Source organism: Rousettus aegyptiacus, unplaced genomic scaffold (assembly GCF_014176215.1).
Source record: "Rousettus aegyptiacus isolate mRouAeg1 unplaced genomic scaffold, mRouAeg1.p scaffold_m13_p_11, whole genome shotgun sequence".
NCBI lineage: Eukaryota > Metazoa > Chordata > Mammalia > Chiroptera > Pteropodidae > Rousettus > Rousettus aegyptiacus.
Window position 1 is genome coordinate 1,607,943 of NW_023416286.1, and position 18,237 is coordinate 1,626,179.

The 18,237-nt window shown below is 51.8% G+C and overlaps 2 long non-coding RNA genes across 10 annotated transcripts in view; one reads left to right on the forward strand and one right to left on the reverse strand.

Moving 5' to 3' along the window:
- The first annotated feature begins 291 nt into the window (after nucleotides 1-291).
- Nucleotides 292-17,953, forward strand: LOC107498595. Of its 7 annotated transcripts, none has more exons than XR_004953270.1 (3): nucleotides 292-522; nucleotides 1,428-6,967; nucleotides 16,982-17,953. It is a non-coding gene; the product is annotated as an uncharacterized LOC107498595 (long non-coding RNA). The 7 variants fall into 7 exon arrangements; XR_004953269.1 differs by lacking the exon at nucleotides 16,982-17,953 and adding an exon at nucleotides 15,146-15,501 and having other exon boundaries at nucleotides 1,428-6,974; XR_004953268.1 differs by lacking the exon at nucleotides 16,982-17,953 and adding an exon at nucleotides 7,808-7,892 and having other exon boundaries at nucleotides 1,428-6,974.
- Nucleotides 5,258-18,237, reverse strand: part of LOC107498596 — a 42,093-nt gene continuing 29,113 nt past the window's right edge. For all 3 annotated transcript variants that reach the window (XR_004953274.1, XR_004953272.1, XR_004953273.1), the window contains 2 exons: nucleotides 5,710-5,810; nucleotides 5,258-5,372 (listed from right to left, as the gene is read on the reverse strand). This is a non-coding gene — a long non-coding RNA (uncharacterized LOC107498596). The remainder of the gene's footprint in view (nucleotides 5,373-5,709; nucleotides 5,811-18,237) is intronic.

Genomic DNA, 18,237 nt, shown 5'->3' on the forward strand with positions numbered 1-18,237 from the left:
AGCCCGGCGCGCCCGGCAGCTGCGCGGCCCCGCGGCGCGCCGGCCCCTCCCACCGCCGCGCGGCCCCGCCCACCCCGCCGCGCGGCCCCGCCCACCCCCCCGTGCGCCGGGCCCCGCCCATCCCGCCCGCCGCGCGGCCCCTCCCACCCCGCCGTTCGCTCGGCCCCGCCCGCCAAGGCCCCGCCCACTCCCAGCGCACGCCTCCCCCCGCCCCACGCCTGGAGCGCGCCCCCCGGGGAACTCCCTAACCGGCCCGGCTCCGAGCTCTCCCAGGCCCCGCCTCCTGCCCGCGTCCCTCCGGGTCCTAGAGCCTGCGCGCGGGCGCGAGCTCTAACTGCGAGGGGCTGCCAGGGGAGATGCGGGTCGCAGCGGGGGCGACCTAGGTAAATGCCGGAGGGGCCTGGCTCCACCAAGCGCGGGGGGCACAGCCATTCCCCACGCCGAAACACAAAACCAGGGCGGTGATCTGCATCATTCTGAGCCGGAGAGGAGGAAACCTTCTGTACAGTTAAAGTAACCCAGGTAATCCAACGTCTCAAGCACTTACCAAAATGTAAGGTGTTCTGTTTCTTTTGACATATCGGGTGAGTCACCTGAGTCAAAACTCCCTAACTTAGCAAGACACTGATGAAGTAAAAATGAAAGAGGTAAAGAACAATCTATGTTTAGCTCTTTGAATTAAGAAGAAAGGTAAGTAATGGTGACGAGGGTAGGGGGAAGGGGGAGGAAGCCGTCTTCCTGCCAGCCTGTTGGCCATAAATTTAGAATGTTTATAAATATAGTTCCTAAATATATTCGTTCTGAAAATTGAGTTACAAAATAGGGAAGATCTCAGCCCAGCAGTGATGATGTTACAGAGACAGGCAGTTTCACAGTGAGAAATATTTAAGCAGTGTTAGCTGGAGGAATAATTCCTCTTTGCCACTTTTATAAAAATTGATCACTGCGCCTTGCTCAGCTTCATTTCTTCCTATTGGAGAAAGTAGTTCAAGTTAGTAGTGATGACTTTATCAATTATTAGAAAGTTCGTGGTACTTTTCGATTGGTGAAATGCAGTGATGGGATGCTTTTCTGGGTTCCCCCATTTCGGTGGGGGCTGGGGACCTGATTTCTGACAAACCCAAAATCAGGTATGTCTTACATCCTTCAAAAAAACAAAACAAAGCATTCAAACAAAAATGTAAGTGGAAAATACATTTTCTGGGACGTGAATGCTGTTTCCATAGTGACTTCAATTACATGCTTACTTGGGGGGGGGGGGGGGCGTTGCAAATAGGATATAGCTCAGCCCCAGAGTAGGTGGCCTGGTTTTCCATGGAAGTTGGGGCCCTCCCTCTTTGCCTGATACCCAAGCCAGTGGCTAGGACCCTGTTTGTCACCACCAGGCATCCAGGTATGTGAGTGCTTGCTTCCTGTTTCCTGCCTAGACTTGGAAGTGTCACCCACCGGAATTCTACATTGCTGTGCTCCATCCTGCTTAGACCTCCAGGGCCTGCCTGGGCCTCCTTACCAGTGTCACCCGTGCCCCTAGATCCTAATTGAATAAATGTCTATCGTCATTCTGTCCTCCCCACTTGGTCCAACGAACAGGTCTTAGGTGCCAGAATTTGACCCCCTCTGCAACTACGCTGCCCACCACCATGCCTCCTTGTCCGTGAATCCTAAAATGTCACAAACAGGCCACTGGCTTTATACATAAGTTTATATAAGAACAAGGCCTTATTAAAATGGATTTCTGGTATAATTACCTGGAGCGGCGCTCAGTTGATGTCATAGCCATCACCTTTGCAGGTGATACCATAAAACCTAATTGCAGAGCCTCACAATTCCTGGTCTCCCCAGCCCAAGGTTATTCAGAGAGGCATAGACATGAGAAGAGAGTCTTCTATATGCTAGGAGCCGCTCTGGGGAGTTGGTGTGTGTGTGTGTGTGTTAACCATGTGTAATGCAGAACATAGGATTTGGCTAAAACGCCACACTTTTGCACCCAGAACTTGGAGGGGTTCATCTGGCTGGGCTGAGAGCACAGTTTTTGCCTGCAGGTGTATCAATTGTACAAAGAACGCCATTGTGCCTAGAAAGGTGAGTTTGTGCACAACTGACTTCTTTTGGGCCTTCCAAGGTCATAAGCTGCAAAACAGACCCAGATAACTCCAAAAACCGAGCAAGTAAATAAACTAGAGCCAAGCCAAATCCATTTGGTCAGCACGTTTTTAAAAACTGTTTCGTCTGGATACTTTTACACAATCCTGTACCGTCCCATTCCTTGCAAGCCACACGTATTTTGTTACTCGACAGCCATAATGACAGGTAGTGCTCGTTGAGGATTTATCTGTACACCAAGCATTTTAGCAAACCTTCCTAACAACCCAGGGAAGTAGGTGCTCTTGTTATCATCCCCATTTTCAAGAGAAGGAGACTGAGGCACAGAGATAAGTTTCCCAAGCACTGGGAGCAGAATATGGCGTCCCTGAATATATGTATACTTTAGCATATTGATTATTTTGAATTAAAATTACTTGAGAAACAGCCAGTGAAAGAAAGACACTCTGACCCTCCTTTTTCCCACTGAAAACAGGAGATAATTCTCCCCAGGGAAGGTCCCCGCCCTGCACAAGGCCGTAGAGACATCCTTATCACCAGAGACAGGAATCCAGGACTGAGAAAACTGTATAAACAAACCTTGTGGCTTCTCCACTCACTAGCTACCCCAAGCCCAAATGTCTCTGTTTTGTCAATTATTCACAAATGTATAGTTTGTCTAAAAAGGTAGAAAAGCTGCCTGCTTTGCTCATTTCTTTGAGTCTCATATTTCTATTCAATGTTTTCCTGTTCATCTGTGTTATGTCAATTTGATTATTAGGCCGGCCAAAGAATGTAGAAGGGGAGAAGGGAAAGGTCTTCTTCTCCTGCACAGGCTCACACAACTAGCAAGTGGCGGACCTGGGATTTGAACCTGGCTCCAGAAGCCACACTCGTATCTACTCGGCCACGTGAGGGTGCCTCATTTGGATTCTAGGAGGAGCTCGAGAGGCACTGGCTCCCGTGGGACCCACCGGAAGCTTCTAGCGACAGAATTTACTCACACAGATATTTCCTTGTCTGATGTGCCTCATCCGGAAAATGCCTACCCCTGAGGACAAAACATGGAGCTTGTCTGGGAGAGGGCCAGGCCCCGGCTGGAACTGGAGAGCTCTGAGTGGCCATTCAAAGTCAACGTTTTAAAAGTTAGGGTGGGCAGATTTGGCCCCGAGTTTCCTCGCTCGGATGTAATGAGCCGCTGTGTGCTGGGGACCTAAGTGGTACTTTAGATGAGTTTTCTCACGTCACCTTCCAGCACGCCGGGACCTCAGCCACTTCCTGCTCGTTCGACCGCAGCCAGCGCGGAGCCAGGGTCCACACCCAGACACTGAGCCGTGGAAACCCGTGACCTCCGCCCCTCTCTCCCCGCCCGTTGGCAGCCGAAGGAATCGACCTTCTTGGTGACATGAACTGATGTCATCCAGCCGGCCCAAGGTAGACGTTAATCAAAACGGTGATGTCCTTTTGTCGGGTGGAATCAACAAACCAGCCGCTTGCTTTTCAAGGCTGACTTCTGATTCCGAAGAGCAAAGTCCGGTCATCCGCACCGCGGAGGTGTGACTTGGGTGGCACACAGCCGACACACCTACGACTGCGTCGATATTGGAATCTAGGTTTGAAAGGAGAGGGTTCAAGGCACGGCCCTGCTATGCTCTATTTAAAACTTAAACGTGAGTTCGTTAAAATGAGTGTGTACGTTCATCATCTACCAATGAATAAGAGAAATCTTTATCCTCAGGAAGCACACGGTCCACTGGGGTAGGGAGATGATTTTTATAGAAGAAAAAAAAAAACTGAGAAAATGAAGGACCAAGTGCGGTCAGCTCCCAGGGGGGCTGGGACGGGCTCTTCCTGCAAGAGGGAGAAGCTGAGGACAGCTTCACGTCAGGAAGGATAGGGCGAAGTCGGGAGAGGGCGTGGGGTGCAGTGGTCCCCAGGCAGAGGGTGCGGTGCGTGCAGGGCCCTGGAAAGAGGGTAGGATGTGTCTGAGGCTGCACCGCGTGTTGCGGGGCGTTCGTACCGATGAGGGGAATGTGAAGGGCCCGCACAGAGACACCAGCGAAGGTTCCGGCCCCCGAGATCTTAGGACCGCCACTGTCGTATCCATCAACAGTTCATGGTGGGATCAGCCTACCCTACAGCCTCTTCCTGTCCTTCATCCTGTTGCTCTGGGATCCAGTCCTGCAATCTGCTGAGACTACACGAGGCGGGGAGTTTCAAGGAGACGTCAGACTCACAGGTCTAGACCTGGGGAGATGCCCTTGACTTGGGGCGGGCACAGAAGTAAACGAGAATATTCCCTTCGGCACTTGGCTCCCGGCTAAGCGGGGTCTGATTAGAGGGGGCTCTCAAGCATCTCCCACCTGTGAAGGCTGAGGGCGGTAGACAGTTAAGGAACAAGAGTCCTGCCCTCAAAGAGTCTGTCCTCTGACTGAGAGAAGACACGGACACAATCAACTTCAGACAAGTGCCAATCGTGTGACCGATGCTATTACAAGCATTCAGAAAAGAGAGTGATCGTTTCTTCTTCAGGCAGCAGAAATGCTACCACGCACTAGACAGTGAGGTCACCTGCCCCGAAGGGAAAAGCTGGAAAATCTCAGCGATTTAACTATCTTTTAAGAACAGACGCATCGATAACGATAGTCGAGAATATTTTGATAAGTGTGCATGGTGACAGACGATTACTAGAATTAGTGGGGAAAAAAGCAAAAAAATAAAAAGAATGTTAAAAAAAAAAAAAAGAAAAGAAACGGATACACCTGTCGTTGCCTCCCGGTCCTTCCGGGCTTTCCATCTTCATCTCATTCATTCGCCGTGTTCCTCGCACGCGCACCCCCATTTTTATTTTTTTAAACGCCAACAGGCCCCATGGCATACCTCTGAGCATCTCCGCAGGCCGTTCCTCCTCCCCGCGGCACTCTCGGCCCTTCACGGGACGGGCCTCGACTACCTGTCACCTCTGCAGGGACACCTGCCCCGGCGCCTGGTCCCCTCCCCTCGGGCAAAGCTCTACGAGAGCTGGAGCCTTGTCCGTCCACAGAGCTGTGTCCCCAACGCCTGGGACAGAACAGCGAGGGCTCAATAAATACTTGTCACCGCATCGGCTCAAACTGATGAACGCCTGCACTTGCGCGTAGGCCCAATTCCAGAGCGAATAAAAATAAAAGGATTCTGGACACGGGAGTAAACGTTTAACTAGGCGACACGGTCGATCGAAGCTTCCGGAAGCATCCGCGGACACTCTGCCTCTGTGCAAGCTGTTCTCCACTCTCAACGTTTGCTCATCTCTAGAGAAAGTTCATCGGGAAAGGAAAAAAGTTATATCCTCTGGACCCAAAAAAGTCTCCAGTACCTATGTCTACCTTCCCCAGCCATGACTGATTTTCTTTATTGTGTTTTTAGGGTTTTTTCTGTGGCGACAGCCACCTCCCTCCCCCTTCCCTCTCCCTATTACCCACTTCTCAGGTTTTTCAGGGGGGATTTCCTCTGTGCTTTACGAGAACGTAACCGTACTCTGGGAGTCTGTATTGTAAAATTGGGCTCTAACGTGTGAGTTCGCTGTCAGATTTACGTCTTAGCACCCAGCGGGCCGGCCTCCTTGCCACCTGACCTTAATTCACCTACCTGGGGCACCTGGTTGTTGGGGGGCCATGTGCCACTGGGGGGCTTTCCTATAACATTCAAGCTCGGTCATCAGTTAAAGGAAACAGGCATGGCTTCCACTTCTTTAAAAAAAAAAAAAAAAAAAAAAACTTAAAATAGCCAAACATAGCAATGTTAACAAAAGCAAAATTTCCAAAATATATTTAGCATAACCCCCGGTCAAATATACAAGAAACAACTAATGGTGATTTCCTGGGTCTGAGGAAGTGGGAATGAATCAACCACGGACGAGACGGAAGGGGACTTCTTGCTGTGTATTTTTTTTATACTCTCCGAGTTGGGAACCGTGCAGATGTTTAGCTATTTCAAAAATAAAGTAAACTGAGTATTTTTAAAGCTGAAATAAAAGACATATTTATGTGACAAATGTTTTTAAACCAGTAGGCACGTTCTGAAGTTTTTTTCTTTTTGAACGCAACTTCTCAGTGTGAGCTCAGGTGGATTCTGGTCCCTCTGCCCAAGGAAGGCATGCCCTTGAACTCCGACGCTTCCTCCCCCAGGACTGGCTTAGAGCGCCCATGTCCTGCCTTCACCGGCAGAGACTCTTCTAGTAAAGTCCACAGCGTCTGTTTGCCTGCTTCAGGAGGGCTGGCTGTCCATGGCTTGTTTTTCCCGCTCGGTCAAGAGGAAGAACTTGCAGGGAAACGAACGACGAGAAGAAGGGAAACGAACCCACAAATGCTTCGTTCTCACGCTCCTGGTGCTCCATCCTCAGGGTCCAGACAGAAAAGCAGCGCAGTGCTCACGGTCCGTCATGTGACCGCACGGTCACATGATCAGATGCCAACACCTGGTCCCATAGGAAGAGGCGTCGTTTTCCTGGGCACTTCAGCAGCGTCACCTTTTCTGGTGTTTTTGTAGTTTGTGTTTTTGCTTTTTTGTGGGTTTGTTTTGTTTTTGTGTTTTATTGTCTTGCTTTAGCCTTTCCCAGTTCCCTCGGGTCAATCCTACCAACACGCGCCGAAATTTATTTATTTATTTGCTTGTTTGTTTGTTTGTTTGTTTATAACAGCAGTTATGCACAGGAGCAGATATATCTGCTTTCTGGCACAAACCCTGAGGACAGACAAATGACAGGTTATAGCAGAATCTCTTTCCATCATCATCCAGGTAACAGGGAGATGCAGGCCTCTTCCCACAGCTCAAGCCCAGGGCTGCTTATCCTGACAAGGTGACACACAGCGTCCCCAGAGCCATTTCTTCCTCTCCTTTGCTGCCTGTAAGCAGTAAGTTGTTTGTTTGTGTCTGTCTGTCTGTTTCTTGTTAAGGATTCTATCCGTCATCTCATGGGGAATGGGAAACAGACAACAGGAAGAGTGGATAAGGGGAAGTCAAATTTTATAAAGCGCTGTGGTCCCGGTCGGCCCGTGAAATGCCGGAGGGTCTCGAGTTAAGAATGAGGGGGTCGCAGGGCTTGGCTGACTACCCCCTTGCTCCCTGCCCCCCGCACGTCCAGTGTGATCCTGAGTAGCTCTTCACCCTCCAAATTTCCGTTTCTTCGTTGTCCAATGGGGAACGCCCCCCCCCCGAGGGGAAGGCACGGAAGGACTGAGACCCCCCGCGGGCCCCGGCAGGACCCGGGTACGCGCGAAGCATGGTCATGCGCCTCGATGCAGGGCAGGGACGCTGCCCCCAGCAACGGGGAGGCCAGCCCTGTGGCCAGAGAAGAGGAGGGTGCTTTGGTGGCGTGGAAAGAATTCAGCACACACGCCAAAGTCGGAGTCAGAAGGAAAGTTTTTTATAAAAGGAGTGACACTCCACAGACGGGGCGGGGGGCGGGGGGGAGGAAGGCCACTGAGAGGGACCCAGAGTGCTCAGGGAGCTCAGTTTACGTGTCCGCCTTAGTTCCTGAGAGTTACAGTTTTAAAGACTGTTTACCCATCTCCTTTGATATGGACCTACAGCGGGGAAGGGGGAAAGACTCGGCCTGAGAAGCTAAGAAGGTGCAGCGTGAAAGGCCAGCTGGCTTCCCAGCCTTTAATCCTTAGGTGCCCCACGGTCTCAGCCACCCTCAGCCACCGGGAATGACTCCTGCTTCCTATTTCCTTCCCTTTCGCAGGTGTGGAGACCCCGCTGTTAGCAATCCCAGCAGACACCTCCCTTTGTTCCGAAGGCGTCCTCCCGGCCCCCCCCGCCTCCCCCCCCCCAACCTCCCGGACCCCTGCCCCCCCCCAGCCCCCCGCTGCAGGGTGATCAGCCGAGTTCCAATGGGTTGTGGCATTATTAACATTTTAACTCTCTTGCCTCCTCGACAAGGTAATTAGGAACGGTGTGTGATCGCTTGATTCAAAAAGTGATTAACTCAACAATAGTCCGATGTGGGAACACCCCAGGTACCCTTCGGGGTGGTGGGGGGAATGAATGCATCAATGAAAAACATGGTAAACGCACGGAATGACGTATCGGGTCGGCCTGAAGAACAGGAAGGACATCGTGACAGGTGCCCCTGGCCGAGCCCTGCGGACAGGATGCTCGGTGACGTCGGATGGTCACGAAAGGGCAAACACCGTAGGACTCCGCCTTTGTGAAGCACCTGGAGCCAGAGAGCGGAGGGGGGTGGCCAGGGCTGGGGGCGGGGGGCAGGGGGCGCTGGCGCCTGACGGGCACGGCGCTTCTGTTGCGGGCGCTGGGAAGGTTTGGGGTGGAAATGGTGACGACGCTCGTGCGACCAAGTGGAAGCGCGTAATGCCCCTGGGCCGCACCCTAAACGTGACCGGAACGGTAACATTTGTTGTGCGTATGTTACCATGACATAAAAGCAACTTTTAAGGGAGCTTACCAAGGACTCACGGGCAGGGCACGGGGCCAGCGTGTGCCGTTGTGGGGGTCCCCACCCCTCGGGCACCGAGCACGCATCACTCTGTCACACCGATCTGCCTACAGTCACCTCTTCTGCCCCCTCCCCCCGCCCACGCCGCCTTTCGGGGGCGCGTCTCACGGGTCCCTCCATGGGTCGGCCCTGGGGTCCTGCTCCACGAGGCACAAACGCAAGGTGCGCGGCCGCGGCTCGACGTACACCTCGGGGCCCTGCCTCCCGGCCTGTCTGCCTCGGCGCATCCGTCCGCGGGAGCCCCTGGTGCCCACGAGACCCCCGGACTCCTTCCGTGCCGTCCGCCCTGACCCCTGCGGACTCAGTGACTCAGCGCGGGGCCCCCGCAGGAGTCGGCTTCCGTCCCTGCCCCTGTCGGCTCACAGTCCTCCAGGCAGCTGAGGTCATTCTGTCTGTCACCGCCTTATGGGGAAGGAGAGACGCCGCCACCGTTATCCATTTTCTGGAAACTTCAGCACCATCTGTTTCTTTCCTGCCTCATCTCCTGCCCCTCCCTGCAGCCCGGTCAATGCTGGGGCGCACCCTCCCCGAAGAGCCGCGGCACCCGCCTGCTGTCTGGTCCCTCACCTGTATGTACTTCCTGCCCCTCCCTCCGGTCCTTTCTCTACCTGCTGTTGTCCCCAAATGCAAACCCAGTCTCAGTGGTCTCCTGCTGAGAAAGCACCACGGGCCCCCAGTGCTGGAGGCCAAGGTGCAGTCCCCTGCTGGCCAGAACGGGTCCCCCCCCCCAACTCCAGCCCACCCCCGCCTCCGGCCCGGCCCCTCCTTCGGCTCGGCCACAGCCCTTCCCCCCCCACACTCCAGGCGCTCCCACCACCCTCTGGCCTCGCCCACGTGGCTCCTTCTGCCAAGAGCGACTGAGTCGCCCGGTTTGCCCAGAGCGGTCTCTGTTTACACCGGGTGTTGGGTGTAATGATTAACAGCCTCCCTTTCACTCTCCAAAGCATCCGGCTTGGGCGGCAAGTTTCGCGGTCGCGGTGGACGTGCTCCAATCCTTGACCTGGCCCCTCTCTGCCTGTCTTCCGTGCTCTGCTCGGTGTCGCGCTGGGAAGGCTGGCCTGACCCCCGGGGGCTGCTGGCCCCTTCAGCGCCCCCTCCGCCTCCCGCGTGCGGTCACGAAGCTGTTTGCACGCCTGTCTTCTGCCTGGCTCCCCGAGTCTCCTGTATCCCCATCACCCGGGAGAGTCCCTGAGGTGGAGGAGGATGTTCATTTACAGTGTGCTAAAAGGAATGAAAAACGGAACTCATTCAATATTTATTAAGTGAGAACGATGCGCCGGGCACCATTCTAAGCTCTTGGCAAAACGGACGAGTATCCACATTTGGATGGAGTTTACGTTTAAGTGTAGGAAAGAGACGGAAGGAAACTTCTGAGGAGTCACTGGGGAGGGGGTAGGAAGGGGACACGGGCTACCCCGGGCAGGGGCGGAGGTCAGCGCCCCGGGGGCGCCGGGCTGTCTGAGACCGAAGCACTCGGTCAGAGGGGAGCAGAGAGGCCACGATGAAGGATCAGGATCAGAGAGATGCTCACGCCGAGGATGGAGGAGGAATGGGGGTGGCCTCCGGAAGCCGGCCAAGGCCCCGGAGGAAACGAGGCTCTTCCCGGAGTCCCCAGGAAGGGACGGGGCCCACGCGACACCTCGATGTCAGCCCGGCCAATGGCTAGGGAACCGGGAGTGAATGAGGTGCACGCAGTGCCCACCCTGGGGGAGATTACAGCAGCCTCCCCATCTCCACGTCGGAATCCCACGTACTTCAAGGTCAAGTCCAACAAGGTGAAGCCCAAATGCGGTTCCTCCTCCGCGAAGTCAGGTGTCTCTTCGGGCAGGAATATCCTCTCCTTGAAACCACTGCTTAGCTCTTCTAGTACATTCCGCATAAAGAACGCGAACATCACGGGCTTAATTATTACTTCATCTTTGAAATATCTAAGGGAGCACAGTGAATGATCGCACGGATGGACGGATGACTATGTTAAAGGCTGTGTGTGTGTGTGTGTGTGTGTGTGTGTGTGTGTCATACACCAACTGCCAGACCCGAAGCAGCTGTTTAAGAAAACACGTCGGAGCCGCTCTCGGCTCAGCACGGCGGCCGAGCGGCGGGCGCGTCTGCAGAGCAGGTGGCTGAGCGCTGGGAGGGGCAGAGCGGGCATCCTGTCCGTGTCGCGCCGGTCTTGCTCCGCTGCGGCGCGTTTCCGAACTTGGCACGCGGAATTAAAGCACCACTTTCTGCAGTCGGAAATCCTTAAAAATGCTTCTCGGCCATCAGGCGAATTTGCAAACGCACGAAGGCACAAAGAAAGAAATTAGATTTACCCATACTCCGCCGCTCAAATGCCACGTTTCGGGGTATTTGCTTCCAGTCTTCTCCCCCCGCCCCCGCATATGGAGCCTGCCCCGGGGTTCCGGGTTACATGGCAGGGCAGAAGGGGGGCCTCAGGAGAGAACACTGTGCTTTCCATATTAGAGTAGCGCGGTCTCCGCCGTCCTCGCCCGTGGCCCTCCCGCTCTCCCTTTCCTCGGAGTCTCTTCAGGCCCTCCTCCCACTGAACGCAGAGTTCTGCGACCGCGACCCTAATCTGAGCCTTCACCCTGAACGCTGCTGCTGACATCACGACGCCGAGCAGGATCCACTCTCCTCGCCGCCTTGACTCTGCAACCGAGTTTCAGGACCAGATCTGATCTCGATGGCACTTTTTCGAAAAAAGCCTTTCCCGTGGCATAAAAAGCCTTTGTAAAGTGAAACCGAATGGTCACATGTTATTCTCTTTCACGTTTGAGCATAATTAGCTTAACCCTTCTCCTAATATTGACCTTATGTTAGTTTCAATTTGTCACTATTAAGAAAAACATTCTCATGAATATCTGTGTAAATAAACCTTTAACTATGTATCTGACTTAAGAAAGTAAATCATGAATATCTGTGTAAATAAACCTTTAACCATGTATCATTTACTTTCTTAAGTCAGATACATAGAAATAAATGTATTGGTGTAAAATATTTGATACATATTGCAAACTTGATTTCTAAAGGGTGTGTAAACTTAGACTATAGTGTCTGTCTTGTTACCTTGTTGCCAACGCTATGCGTTATTGTTAAAATAAAATAAAGATGAGAAGGAATTTAGGATAGAAAGGAGCTTTCTCAGCGTGTTTGAGAGCATCTATAAAAAATATATGCCATATTTTTGCCATAGTTTATATTTTTTTGTGATCAAAACTATTGAGTTTGTCTCTAAATTGCTTTTATTCTTAACCATTCCTTCTTACGGTACTGCATGGTGCTATAAGAAACTACCTAGCTTCTTTATTTAAGAACTACTTGGGTAGTTCATCACTCTATTATTTCCATAACAAATTTTTCTTTTAAAAAAAGTAGTTCTTACATCCTGCACCTGATGTTATCTGTGTCATTTTAGCGCATCGATGGGGGAACATGGCTCAGAGGATGAATTTGCAATATTGGTTCAAAGTTATAATGTGTATAATTTATACTCAGTTCTGAGTGAGGTTTTCATCTATAAAACTCAATTAAAAGGACAGTAAGGTTGATAGTCAAGGCTCATACAGGAGCATAAAAATTCATAGTAGAATTTCACAGGGAAGGATAGTTTAATTTGGACGGAAAGTTCACCTTACTGATTGTTCACAATGGGCACGGAGAAGCGTCCTCTGCATTCAAGAACAGCTAAAGAGTAAGAACAAGTGGGAAAAGCAGTTATTTTCATGGGCCATTGAATTAACAGTGTTTATTGAGTATGTTGAGTGTTGAATTTTCCAAAGGTTGTTAGTATGCGAGAGGATGTGTTTGTTTGGGTACAGTCGTCTGTTTATAAGACACTAAAGAATCTTTTCTTTGACTTTACTTGTAGCTTGATTTGTGTAGAGTGTCACCAGGTTAATAGTTGGTGTTCCTATATTTTTATTGCACCTTTTATTTTTCGTCTCATAATGCGTTTGGATGTGAGTCAACAGGACGAGATGTACCTCAGAGTAACTGCTTTCCAGAATTATTGTAATCACGTGATGAGTACGATGTTTATGATGCCTGAATTCTCAACATAAAACAAAGCGAAAGTCCGGATGAAGCTTTGAGAGAATAAAAAAAGAGTCCCGGATTACCGAACTTCAAAAAGAATTCATCCATCATTACGACTTCAAAACGCATGGGTAGAAACAGGAGAAAATGACAGTGCACAGCGTCACTGAAGGGGCTCTGAGCACGTGGCTTGCCGGCGTGCAATTCAAGCCCCGGCCACCAGGCTTACTCTGCTTCTCCCACGCCCGGTTCGGTCCGGCCTTTCTAGAATGTTCTTTCTCTACATTCACAGGACCCGCACACAGCAGGGACTCAGGCAATGGTAGCTACTCCGAACACCTTTTTGGTAGGTCCTTGAGGAACAGAATCAGCATTCAGAAAGAGTATCAAGAGGGTGGGCGGGTCTGGGACCAGGCTGTCCAGACGCAAATCCCACATCCACTAGTGACCGACCAACCGTGTGACTTGGGACGTGGGCACCTAACCGCTGAGTGTCAGTTCACTCTCGTTTAAAATGCAGACAGTAGCAGCATCATAGCTTTACAGCGGGACTGCATGAGACAAGGCACGAGAATCATCTGATCTGCAGCGAGCATCCCACATGCCTGAGCCACCGGCGCACAGCGGGCATGGCCAGCTGCCCGTCACTTCCTCTCCACGTCACCCTACGCAAGTAAGACACACGGGAACGCAGCCTGAGGGCGACGGAATCCGTCAGCGTCGGGTTGAGGCGCATGAGATAAACAAACACCTCTCCCCTCACACGCAAACCGGAGGTTTAGAAAAACAGAAAATAACTTCTCTCACACGTCAAAGGAGGCAGATGGGAGGCAGCCCAGGGCTGCTCCAGGGGACACGAGACGATCTGGTTCCGGGTTGTCACTGACCCTCCCTCCTTACCGAGATGTCAACAGTCCTGGAAGGTGGCTGACCCCAACCTCCCGTTCTCCTTTGGCAGGATATGGGGGTGAGGGAGGGGGAGGGGACGTGCCTTTAGCCTTTAAAAATATTTGCCAGTTGCATCCAACGCTTCCATTAACATTCCAGTGGCCAGAACTCGGTCTCAGTCACAGCGAGCTACAGGGGAGACCAGAAAATAATCTTCATTCTGGCTGATCCTGTGCCCAGCCAATAATTGGGGGTCCTAGTGCACCAAAGGGGAGGACAGGCATTAGGGAGGAAAATAGGGTTCCCTGCCATAGCCCGGCGGGCAACAAACTGGCTCCGAAAGAGAAACTGATAACATCGAAGACAAAAGAGGGCAAGCCAAGATTTATGTGTTTGTTCATCTGTAAAGCAGGACTGTCGATGGTTTGTTTTATGCTTCAATCCTCAAACCATAAAAAGGATTATGTTCTCGGCCCTCCGCGTACCGGAGCGGCCTTCCCGTGCTGACCTTTGAGGCTTAGAGAAAGCGCTTGGGAAGGTTTCAAAGAAAAGCCACCAGGACGGCTGACCGCTCGAAACAGTAAGACCCACAAGGATCTTGACAGAATGGACATGAGTCAGCCAGGGAGAGAAAGGGCTAGAGGGTGACTGAACACGGATGTCCTGCCACGGAAAGGACGGAGGAGGAGGGAGAGCAGCGGGAGGATGGCCGGCCGTTCATCTCCACCGAGGACCCAGAGAAGGGCAAAGGGAAGCGGAAGTGACTTCAGGGGACCCGTCAGGACAACCGTGCTGATGCCGATGGCGATGCAAACCCTGCACGTGGAGACTACAGGCCGGCATCTCCGAACGCCGACGTGGTCGAACGCGCCCCTCTGAGGGCAGGGAGTGGGGGGTCGGACGGGCAGGGGAACGACTCGAACATCTACAGTTTCCTTTCCCGTGCCTCAGTTTCCCCCATGGAATAACTCCATCTTGGCGTTCAGAAAAAGGATGCTATGTTGATGTGAAAGATGAGTTCTGTTTTTGCACGTGTGCAAAAAATAATAACTGCTCACTATTGGCATACTGCAGACTAGATCCTACGAGGAGAGGGGAACGAATTTTCTGCTTTACGGTGCCGATTTTTAAATTCCGAGAGGCGTGCCGTGGTTTCCCATCGAGACAGGACAGCGAAGCGCACTTCACGGGCCGCAAACACTAAGCGGTGCTCAGCAACACGGGCGAAGAGAAAGTAACAAAGGCACAGTGTGACTCAGAAACGGGACAAGTACTCGCAAGGGCCCGAAGCAGCAAGAGCCGGGGGTGGCGGAGCATGGCTCCTGTGGCCGTGGGTCGCAAGACGGGCAGTGGCAGCTGAGACTCTGGCTTCTCTCGAGTGTCCTCCTACCAAAGCCACCTTGGCCGCTGGAGCCCGCGGCAGGGGTAGAGACCCTCCTCCTTCCCCTCTACCTTTGAACTTCTCCAAACCCCAGGCGTAACCACCTTCCCTTCGGGGTTCTCCCGGAGGCCACCCCGCAAGGTGCAGACATCAGGTCTTCCTGCTTGTCTCCTCCTTCCCCCATTTCTGTTCGAATCTGCCATTGTTCTTACATTTCCATTCTGTTCGAGAACTCTAATTAAGTCTTTGGTGCTTCGCAGGTTCACGGGACCCACAAACGTGGCTGAACCCGTAGAAGAGGGAAAAGTTATCCCGTGTCATCGAACGAGGGTCGCGATCAGATCGAGGAGTCTTCCGAATTCTCTACAGAGCTGAGACTCGTGTGACGCCTCAGGCCCCTACCTGAGTCTCACGCGGCGTCTGTTTTCTCCGAAGTCTGTCGTTTCTTTGTGCGAGTGTTTGTATGTGGCTGTCGAAATGTCCCCGCGTCCTCATTGAGCGCTTCCGGGTTCTTACCCAGAACAATGTGTGTAATGAAATCTATTTTCTTTTGAAAGATACTCTTCCTGGAGCCCTTTCATTTTCCGTTTTAATTTGAACTGACAGCTTGCCGGGACTGGGGTGCACGTGATGCCCTGTGGCTTCTTTTCAGAGTGAGCTGCTGGCCCGGGGTCCGTTGGGTCCCGGATTCATGGCTCTTTTCCCTTAGGTTTCTTCTAAGTTTGGGAAGAATACATCCTCGATTTTCTGTTGGTTGGTTTGTTTCAGCAATGGGATAGGAAGAGATAGATCTTGTGAGTGCTAGCTTTTTATTTTATTGGCACTTTATTTGTCTGATTGGACATAGGATTCTAGGTCAAAATGATGTTTCCTGGTGAGTTCTGGGTCCAGGTTGCTTTAGACGGATCTGATGCCAGTTTAGCCCCCATTTCCGCACAAGAAATTCGTTTTCTCTTACAAGGTTTTAGCGTTTTTCTTCTAAAATCTGGCATTCGAAACTCTCACCAGAATACGTCTAAGTGTTGGTGTACGTGTATCACCCTCCTCCACTCTCACCTGAATAGGGTAACTGAGAAGTTTTTTCCACTCTGTGCCCTTGAGTTTTTCTTCAGTTCAGGGAAATTACACTGTCCCCCCTTATCCACAGGGGATGCGTTCCAAGACCCCCAGTGGACGCCTGAAATGAGTTCATACCGAACTCTATACATACTGTTTTTCCTCTATATACGTGCCTACGATAGATTTTATAAACTAGCTACAGTAAGAGATTAACAACAGCAACTAATAATGAAACAGAAATATTATGACAATATCCTGTAATAAAAGTTACGAGAATGTGGTCTCTCTTTGATGGCCGACGTGATAACCGATGAGGCTACCAAGGCGCTACCGGGCGGAGACCCCTACATCACGGAGGCTGGACGAGGGGTGACTCATGCCCCGGGCAGGCCACAGCGACAGTGCGACATTGCACCACGCTCCTCAGAACGGCTCACGGTTTAATACTTGCGAATTGTTTATTTCTGGAATTTTCCATCTAACATTTTTGGACCATGGTTGACTGCAGATGATGGAAACCGTGGAAGGCGAAACTGCGGATAAGGGGGGACTGGCTCCGTCTTCTGTTATTTCTTTAAATACACTCTCCATTTACCGTTCTCTCCTCCAGGAACTCCTAACATACTACATCCTCTGTGTTTCTTAATTATCCCTCATTAGTATTCCATATTTGGAATTCTCTCTCTGTCTAGCTCTTCCAGATTGTATTTGACCTTTGACTTCATTCAGTCCTTCTGGGTTCTCATTTTAGCAATGGTGTTTTGAACCTTTGAGATTTTTTAATTTTCCGAGTGCTCTTTCTTCATGGCCATCTGTTTCTATTTTTTTTTTTTCAATAGACAAATAATATGTCTTTTTGGAGCTTAGATTAGAAAGGTTTTTTTTTAAGTTCTATTTCTTGCTTTATCTGTCTCCCAGTCTCCGAACTGATGTGTTCTATTTGTTCAAATTGCTTTTTCGCAGCGTTAGTTTCTTGTAAATGTCTTACAAGTTCGATGGACGGTCTTACTGATGAGGAGGTATGCTGATTTTTACAGGTGACCTGCCTGAGTTCCCTTTGCAAATGGACAGACCGATTTCCCAAAAGCCGTCTCCTTCGCCTCGCTCACATCCTCCACCGCCATCGGCGAGATGTCTCGGGGTCCATGAGTGTGTCCTCCCCACAGACTTGCCAGGATTAATCAAGTCTCCTCTGAGGACGGGGTCCTTCGCCTGTGGCTTCCTGTGGGGACCCGAGTCCCTCAGCACCTGCTCTGCCTTGACCGGTGCCCGCATACCTTCCCGCCGCCCCACGTCTCCCCAGATGAGCTTTTGCTTTGCTGGAGGAGGGGGCCACGGGGCTGCAGCTGCTCCAAACACAGCAGTGGAGGGGGAGGGGCCCAGTGGCCGAGCCGGTCTGCAGATGGCCCTCCACTCCTCACCCCTCCTCTCCAAACTCTCCGACTCCACGTCTTGGGAAAAACAGAGGCTATGTGGCCCGTGGCCGCCACCTTGTTCTGCCAGGACCCCACCTGCTCTCTATCAGTCTTCCACGTCGTCTTGTCCGTGGACGGTGCGTTCCTGTCTGCAAAGCCCCCACGTCTTTCCCCTGTTTTTCTACAGTCTTTCCCATTTCGTTGGGGTCTGCTTGGCTCTGGGCGTACAGCTAGGAAGGAGGCAGTCTCCTCTCAAGCGGAGTTTATGTTCTTGAAACATGTGTTCTTACGATTGAACAGATAACTCAGGCAGAGCCACGGGGAAGAACAGGCCTGCAAAGGACAGGCTGTCTAAGCTGAGTTCTGGAGATGGAGGGGCTTATCATGTCAGGGCAAGAGGAAGCGTGTGGCCAGAACAGAGAGAAGCCTTCCAGCCTGAAGAGTCGATGAGCTCCTTATGCTTCACGGGCACAGGATGCCCTCCCCGCCCCCCGCCCCGTTTGTTGCAAAGCGGGAATCAGCATCTATAAAGCGCTTCTGCCGAAAATGCTTATGTGTATCATCTCCTGAATTCTCTCAGTCAGTAATCCAGTGAGCCAGCCATTGTCAATGCCAATTTAGCAGGAAATGGAGGCTGAGAGGTTGAGTGACTTGCTGCTAACGTGGGATTTTAATCAGCTGGGGCATCGCTAAAGCCCACGTGATTTCCTACATTAACTGCCAATATCTCCCCCCACACACCTTTTTTTGTGGTAAAATGCATATAACGTCACATCACCTTAACCATTTTAATCACGTTCAGATTCTGGTGTGACCATGGCCGCCACCCATCCATCCCGCCTGGCACGGCTGGCTTCCTTCCTCCAGGCTGCGGACGC